This window comes from Macaca fascicularis, chromosome 5, assembly GCF_037993035.2.
Source record: "Macaca fascicularis isolate 582-1 chromosome 5, T2T-MFA8v1.1".
NCBI lineage: Eukaryota > Metazoa > Chordata > Mammalia > Primates > Cercopithecidae > Macaca > Macaca fascicularis.
Genome location: NC_088379.1, coordinates 49,557,005 through 49,564,923, shown reverse-complemented (window position 1 = coordinate 49,564,923; position 7,919 = coordinate 49,557,005). Strand labels below are relative to the sequence as shown.

General features: G+C 39.0%; 1 non-coding gene across 1 annotated transcript; it reads left to right on the top strand.

Moving 5' to 3' along the window:
* Positions 1-874: 874 nt before the first annotated feature.
* LOC123573707 (U6 spliceosomal RNA) lies at positions 875-981 on the top strand. The gene has a single exon (XR_006698449.1). It is a non-coding gene; the product is annotated as a U6 spliceosomal RNA (small nuclear RNA).
* Positions 982-7,919: the final 6,938 nt, after the last annotated feature.

Sequence of the window (7,919 nt, the reverse complement as noted above, 5' to 3'; positions counted from 1 at the left end):
TGAAAGGATGGGGATGACTCAAACATTAGATACTGTTTGCCTCTCTGATTGGTCAACGCGGCTTAAGACATGGAGCATGGAAGTCAAATGAGATGGGCAGAATTCTGGTTTTTCGATGCTTTCGTGGAGCATGTACCAAAAATAGCCTATGTCCCCTCTTTGCAATGTTTCCATTTACTTCCTCTACCTGCTTCCTAGAAGACTGTAAAGACTAGCACATTTGATAAGATGAAACATCTTCAAATATTAAAAGTTGTTGGTCTTAGCATTGGAAAAGAAAGGAGAATCTTCTCTCTCACCAACCTCTTCCCTTCACTACAATCCAGAAACTCAGGTCTTAAGATGTCTGCAGTAGGCTGAGCTACTTTCCACCTCTGGCCTTAATACCTGCTTCTGTCCCAAACCCCTACTCCCTCCACCCCACCCCTCTTAACCTAACTCCTATTCCACCTCTATGTCTCAGCTCGAGCTCTAATCCTGAGGGAAGCCTTCCTGACCCTCCATGTTTAAGCTAGTCCCTCATTGTCTGCACACGTCATTACATCCTATATGTCTCCTTCAGGGCATTTCGATCAAAACTATGATTATTTGCATAGCTATTTGTTTTATCTACTCTCTCAATTAAGCTCAAAAGCATAAGCACCCCTCCATCCTCTCTGCTTGCAGTCATATACAAAGTACATAGAACATAGTGACTAACTCCTAAGTAAATAACAAAGATCAGAAAATGCAAGTGACTTTTTTAAAGTATTTTTTAAAGTATTTTTAAAAGTATTTTTTAAAATACTTTTTTAAAGTATTTAAAGTATTAGTATCTTTTTTAAAGATACTAATATGCAGATCTTGGCTATGAATAAGGTGAAATGTTTGGTGAGTGCTGGCTTCAGCAGCACATATACTAAAATTGGAACAATAAAGAGAAGACTTGCATGGCCCCTGCACAAGAATGACACACAAATTCATGAAGTGTTCCATATATAATTGTTTTAAAGAAAAAATATTATAATTAAAATGTTTGGTGAAACAGACCTCACTCAACAAGACAAAAAGGAGAATCTTCTCATCTGTTGGTAAAGACTTCGGAGGAAGTTATCAAATCCTCTTGGAGAAACCCAAGTTTGTAAATTGACAAGCCATTCTCTATTAGGAAAAACACACCTCTCAATGTTCTATCCCACATGAACAGGTGTCCCAGATTGGCTCATCTCAGAAATATCTCTACTTCTGCCTGGAGACATCTCACTGTTTAACTCATGCACAGCCATAGATTCCATCTTAGCTCTAAATTCTTATATCATACTTTTGAGAAATGTCCCAGGTATAGATCTCCTTCAACCTTCTAGCAATGGAGAATAAAAATGATGACGGTAAGTGATATTCATAACAATAATAATAAATTAACAGGTGATATTCTTTGGCTGACTGGTATCCATTCCACCTTCTCTGGCAGTAAGTTCCTGATATCTTTAGCGGAAATGAGAGTTCCCCAGTGGTTCCCAGTGGTTCTCTGTCCTCTCCTGCATAGGATATTCAGATGCTTACTTCTTGGAATTTCAGTCTTGAGAAAAGTAGCAATAAGACAGAGAAAGTTTGAGTTCATTCATTTCAAGGCAAGCATCCTGGAAAGATTATTGGGGAAACCCTCTCCCTAGATCTTTGCCACCACCTTGAACTGCTAGCACTCCTTCATAGTTGGACCAGAATGCCCTGATTAGCCTGTAAGCTGGCCAACATCCTTCCAATAAATATTTTGCTTCAACAGCCAGATTCTGTTCCTATTAGTTTCAAACAGTTTCAACCAAATTATCATGATACAGTGACTATGAAGGTATAATAATGATGATAACAAATTCATGAGATTTTATAGAAATCTTTTTTTTTTTTTTGATCTCACTCTGCTGCCCAAGCTGAAGCACAGTGGCACGATCACAGCTCACTGCAACCTCTGCCTCCCCAGCTCAAGCAGTACTTCCACCTCAGCCTCCCAAGTATCTGGGACTACAAACATGCACCACCATCCATGGCAAAGTTTTAAATTTTTTGTGAAGACAAAGTCTCGCTATATTTCCCAGGCTGACCTAGAGCTTCTGGGCTCAAGCCATCCTCCCGCCTCAGCCTCCCAAAGTGCTGGGATTACAGGCACGAGCCACCGTGCCCAGCCAGAAATCTTTATCAAAGCTCAAGTCATTGTAAGATTACTGTGTTCACTTATCCAGATAACTTCTCTGGAATTAAGTAATTCAAACTTAAACAGTTCTCTGTTACTTGTTTAACACATGAAATGAACCAAACAAGTCTACAAAGACCAGAATTATGATATAATCTAATCTCTATTCTTTGAATTCCTATTGTTTTAACTTTCATAAGCATTTGCTGGATTGAAGAATATATAATTTTTCTAAAATTATCCAAATGTTTCCCTATTGAAATATTTGAAAGTTCTAGCTGGGTGCCGTGGCTCACACCTGTAGACCCAGTATTTTGGGAGGCCAAGCTGGGTGGATCACATGAGGTCAGGAGTTTGAGACCAGCCTGGCCAACATGGTGAAATGCTGTCTCTAATAAAAATTAGCCAGGCGAGGTGGTCCATGTTTGCAATCCCAGCTACGCAGGAGGCTGAGGCAAGAGAATTGCTTGAATCCAGGAGGTGGAAGTTGCAGGGAGCCAATGTCACACCACTGCACTCTAGCCTGGGTGACAAAGCAAGACTTCATCAAAAAAAAAAAATTTGAACATTCTAAAAAATCATTTCTGTATATAAAATCAACAGCTTTCATAATCATTGTTAATTATTGTAGCACATTTATACATCAACTAGATAATAGAGTTTTATGATATAAAGCTCTTAAGAAAAATTTTACAGTCGGGCGTGGTGGCTTACACCTGTAATCCCAGCACTTTGGGAGGACAAGGAGGGCGAATCACCTGAGGTTAGGAGTTCGAGATCAGCCTTACCAACATGGACAAACCCTGTTTCTACTAAAAACACAAAAATTAGCTGGGCATGGGGGCGCATGCCTGTGACCCCAGCTACTCAGGAGGCTGAGGCAGGAGAATCCCTTGAACCCAAGAGGCAGAGGTTGCAGTGAGCTGAAATCTCGTCATTGCACTCCAGCCTGGGCAACAAGAGCGAAACTCTGTCTCAAAATCAAAAAACAAAAAACACACACAAAAAAAAAGAAAGAAAAATTTTACTTCAAGTTAACTCTAAAATGCTTACTTATATTTAAAAATGCATATTCATAAGCTGTACTGGAAAGTTATGCGACATAACTAACCACTTCAAGATTTATTGGCTTAAAAATTACAACTATTTATTCTTGCTTACATATCTATAGGTCTGCTGAAGGTCAGCTGATCTAGGCTGGTGACTGATTCAAGCTGTAGGATTGACTGGACATGGTTCCTCACTGCAGGCTGGGCTCAAGTCTACTCTGCAGGTGGGCATTCTGGGCCCTAGGCTGATGGAGCAGCAGCTGCTTGCAGGAAGCTCTTCTCATGGCAATAGTAGAGGGGGAAGATGGAAAGTCTATTGCACAAGCACATTCCAAGTCTTTGCTTATATCACAAACACTTACATCCTATCGTGCAAAGTATATCACCGGGCCAAGCCCAATACTGATAGGAAGGGGGAATATATTTCATACACTTGGGAGGAGAAATAAGTGAGTCTTTCCTAAATAATAATTCAAACCGTCATATAAACTAGCAATGCATCTAAAAGCATACCTCACTTATTTATATAATATTCTTACACTGACTAGATATAATGGCAACTTACTTAATCATGTGCAAATTCAAGAATAGCAGAAGTGACATTGAAATTGGCAATTAGCTAACTGGCTATTCGCAGTCTAAGGCTGAAGCTGAAACCACACAGTAGATTAGAGATGAATTCTCAGGCAAAAGATGAAACATCAATTCACTCAGTAACTAGCTCAAAGCTACATAGCTTTGTAGTGGCGTAGCCGGGGTTTAAATCCAGATTTTCTCAACTCAAATTTGATGTTCTTAAGCATTAGGCTATAGTGCTGCACAGTAGGTATTATGTCCCCATTTTGGAAAAGAAGAATTGAAGCATAGAATATCGAAGCAAGAAATATTTACTATTTGCCAGCCATTGAGCCAGAGGGTTTGTCTGTATTATTTCACTGTGTCCTTAAATCTCATGAGAGAAGAATAATTTTCTAGAATTTACAGACTAGAAAATAATTGTTGAGGAAGCTTTTAAAATGTACTTTGAAAACCTGAATTTTGAAACCAGTCCATTTTGTATAAACACAAAACACATGCTTTTCTATTAAACTATATAACCATCCCCAAACATTTGGCAATCAGTCCTGAAAGGCAGTACCTGAACCACTGCATCAGGACCCAGTGATTTCTCTATTATTGCCCCAGCAACCATATTTCCAAAACCATAAACTGTCTTAATACATGGCTTAACAACTGGTGAAAGTATTTGAATTTAAGATTGTCCAACACATATTAGTTGCTATAAATATATGACATGTCCCTTTCTTAATTCAAGCACCATCTCTGACTTTTTTAATATAAAGGGAAGATAAGTGATGTAATATTTTTCAAACATATTGTCTTTTACCATTAGGGAAAAAATTACATTGTAAAGGGAAAAGAGGTCTACATGTTGATTAAAACCTTCCATTTATATGTTCCATTGTCACCATGTATGGAACAATGTTGCCTCCTGTCACTGATTAAAAAATAACAATAATAAAATCATGCTTTTAGGAATTCTTAGTCACTGCCCATAGAATGTAATCAGGATTCTTTTAATTGACACATTAAAAATCCCTTTCAGACTATTGTGCTTTGATAGACTTTACAATGCATTCTTCAAGAAAATACCACTTTTGTAAAGCTTTCAGCAAAGTATTATGAATATACCTTGTATTTCAAAATATAAAACTAAATTCTTCTACAATATTCTATGCCAATTTTCTTTGACTCCATGTACAGAGAATCTCAAACGAGAGAGTTGGTTATCTTTTGGATAATGACACATTGTGAATTATACCACCTGCTGATTAATTGAAATTGGAATGACTGAATCAAAATAAAACCAAAAACAATAGAAAACTCATTTGCTATCTCAACTTAAGGTGATCGCGTAAAAAAAAAAATGTAAAGTAGTTTTAATTGTTTTAATGCAATGAGCTCACTGTTAGACTGGGTAAAATAATAATTTTATTATTATTTCCTCAAAATAATACACTCCCTCAAAATTCATGTTCACCCAGAACCTTAGAATGTGACCTTATCTGGAAATAGGCTTTTGCAGATATAATTAGTTAAGATGAGGTCATACTGGTTTAGGGTGTGCCTTAAGTGCAATGACTGCTGTCTTTCTAACAAGGCCACGTGAAGACAGAGGTAAAAGGCCATGTGAAGACCGAGGCAGAGATTGCAGGGATGTTGCCACAAGCCAGGAAACACCAGGAGCCACGTGAGGCTGGAAAAGGCAAGGAAAGATTCTCCCTGATACGGTTTGGCTGTGTTCTCACCCAAATCTCATCTTGAACTGTAGTTCCCATAATCACCACGTGTTGTGGGAAGGACCCAGTAGGAAGTAACTGAATCTTGGGGGCAGTTACCCTCATGCTGTTCTTGTGATAGACAGTTCTCGTGATAGTCAGTTCTCGTGAGATCTGATGGTTTTATAAGAGGCTTTTCTCCTTTTGCTTGGCACTTCTCCTTGCTGCTGCCATGTAAAGAAGGACATGTTTGCTTCCCCTTCCACCATTATTGTAAGTTTCCTGACGCCTCCCCAGCCATGCAGAACTGAGAGTCAATTAAACCTCTTTCCTTTATAAATTACCCAGTCTCAGGTATGCCTTTATTAGCAGTGTGAGAATGGACTAACACACTCCCCTAGAGCCTTTAAAGGAAATCAACACTTTGATTTCAGACTCCTAGCTTCTACAATTGTGAGAGAATAAAGATCCATTGTCTTAAGGCAACAAGTTTGTGGTCATTTGTTAATGCAGACCTAAGAAGCTAATATAGCCTCAAAGCATAGATTTTATAGATTTGGTCACATACAAATCATTGATCCTGATTCTGTCTCCAAATGGAATTCCACATAACAATGGAGGTCTTGCTACATTGGAAATTTCATGTCCATCTTGTCTACCCATGTATTTCTAGTGCCTAGCGCAGCACTGGCACACAGTAGGTACTTAATAAACATTTACTGAATAAGTGAATGAAAAATATATCTTCCCATGCTTTTGAATTTTGAACATAATTTGATTTCTGTGTGTTGCTCAAGTATGGGGCCAGCTTATGAGAATACATTTTGTTTCTGACCAAGTTCACTGGCTTTTATTTAACAAGTGTCGGAGCCAAGTCTTGATGCCTAGTGTCTCTGAAAATGATAATTGGAAAAGAAAGTAATAGTAGCAGTAGCAGTAGTGGCAGCAGAATCTAAGAGAAAATCCAACCCTTTCATCTGCACATGTGTGCTGGTCCTTTCACAATCCCTTTATATAATTTCTGAGTCATCAATAAAGCTGAAATAACCTAACCACAGGGTATCTGGAATACAATTTTGACCAGCTGTGCCTATCAGACCTCTTCTTTAAAAAGTGAGCTTGCGTTGCGTTGTGTAATAAATTGTTACAGAAATCTTTCTAGAACTTAAAAGTTATTCTGGCATCTGGTTGAAAGTTACTGTGAGCATTCTGGAAGAATTTCAATAGGAATAGAAAGGACGGGGAAGTGAGTAAAGTCATTTCAGAACCATTCTTGAAGGGTAATGCTGGCGTTCCGGAGGGATTTCAGCGCTCAGCTAGAGGGCAGCAGAATTATTGCTGAAATATTCCTTGTGGAGAGCTTTAACCTCATGGCCGAAGTGTATTCAAAACAATTCTGCTGTGATAGTAAAAAATATATATCCATGCTGTGCATTCCCAGAAGAGCATTTTGGCCTGCTTCTTCACATGAGCCAAGAACTGAAAAGGAGCTGAGGAGCAAATTGGTAAAGTGCTACCACAGAGATTTCACTCTAAATGCTGGTTGGGGAAGCCTCGCGGTTTCAAAAGGTTAGAGACATTAGATGTTTTACAAGGTATGTGCCGAAATGAATAATTCATGGAAAAATGCTCCTAAGTCTATTCAGGTAAGATTATATGGTAAAGTAAGAGAAAATGCCAGATTAAAAAAAAAAACCAAAAAACTCTTTTCTATGTGATACTGCAGAGCCCTCTAAATTAATCCTCCACATGTACCCTGTGCATAGCACTGTGCTGGGTACTAGGGAGATACAGCAATTGTATCTCAAGCTAACTGAGCACATAGGACATCCATATAGTCAACAAATACTTATTTAACACCTACTACTAGGTGTTGAATACATTCTGAAACACCATCCTTGACCTAAAACAGTGTAATCAAGTAAGAGAGACATCTAGAAAGAATAAATTGCCATCAATCATGGAAAAATCAGCATTAAAAGTTTGTACAGGACAGATTGTGCGGGCAGTTAGTGAGCTTCTCACCCATCTTCCTACTTCCAGTCCTATACCTTTCCCACCCACCCTCTCCCACGGCTCAGAACTCCTCCCCATGGCCTTGTGAGGTCCTGTGTGTTAGGAACTCTGATGACACAGCCACCTTTATCTCTCTCTCTTTGTTTTTTTTTTTGTTTGTTTTTTTTTGTTTTTGTTTTGTTTTGTTTGTTTTGAGACAGAGTCCTGCTCTGTCACCCAGGCTGGAGTTTAGTGGCACGATGTTGGCTCACTGCAACCTCCACCTCCTGGGCTCTTGCCACTCCCTCCCATTCAGCTTCAGCCAGTTCCTTTTGCCTCAGGCTCTTTGGCCTCAAGGCCTTTGCCTAGGAAACCACCTTAGCCACTTCACATCTCATCACATGGCAAGTTCCTTCCCATCCTTTAGGT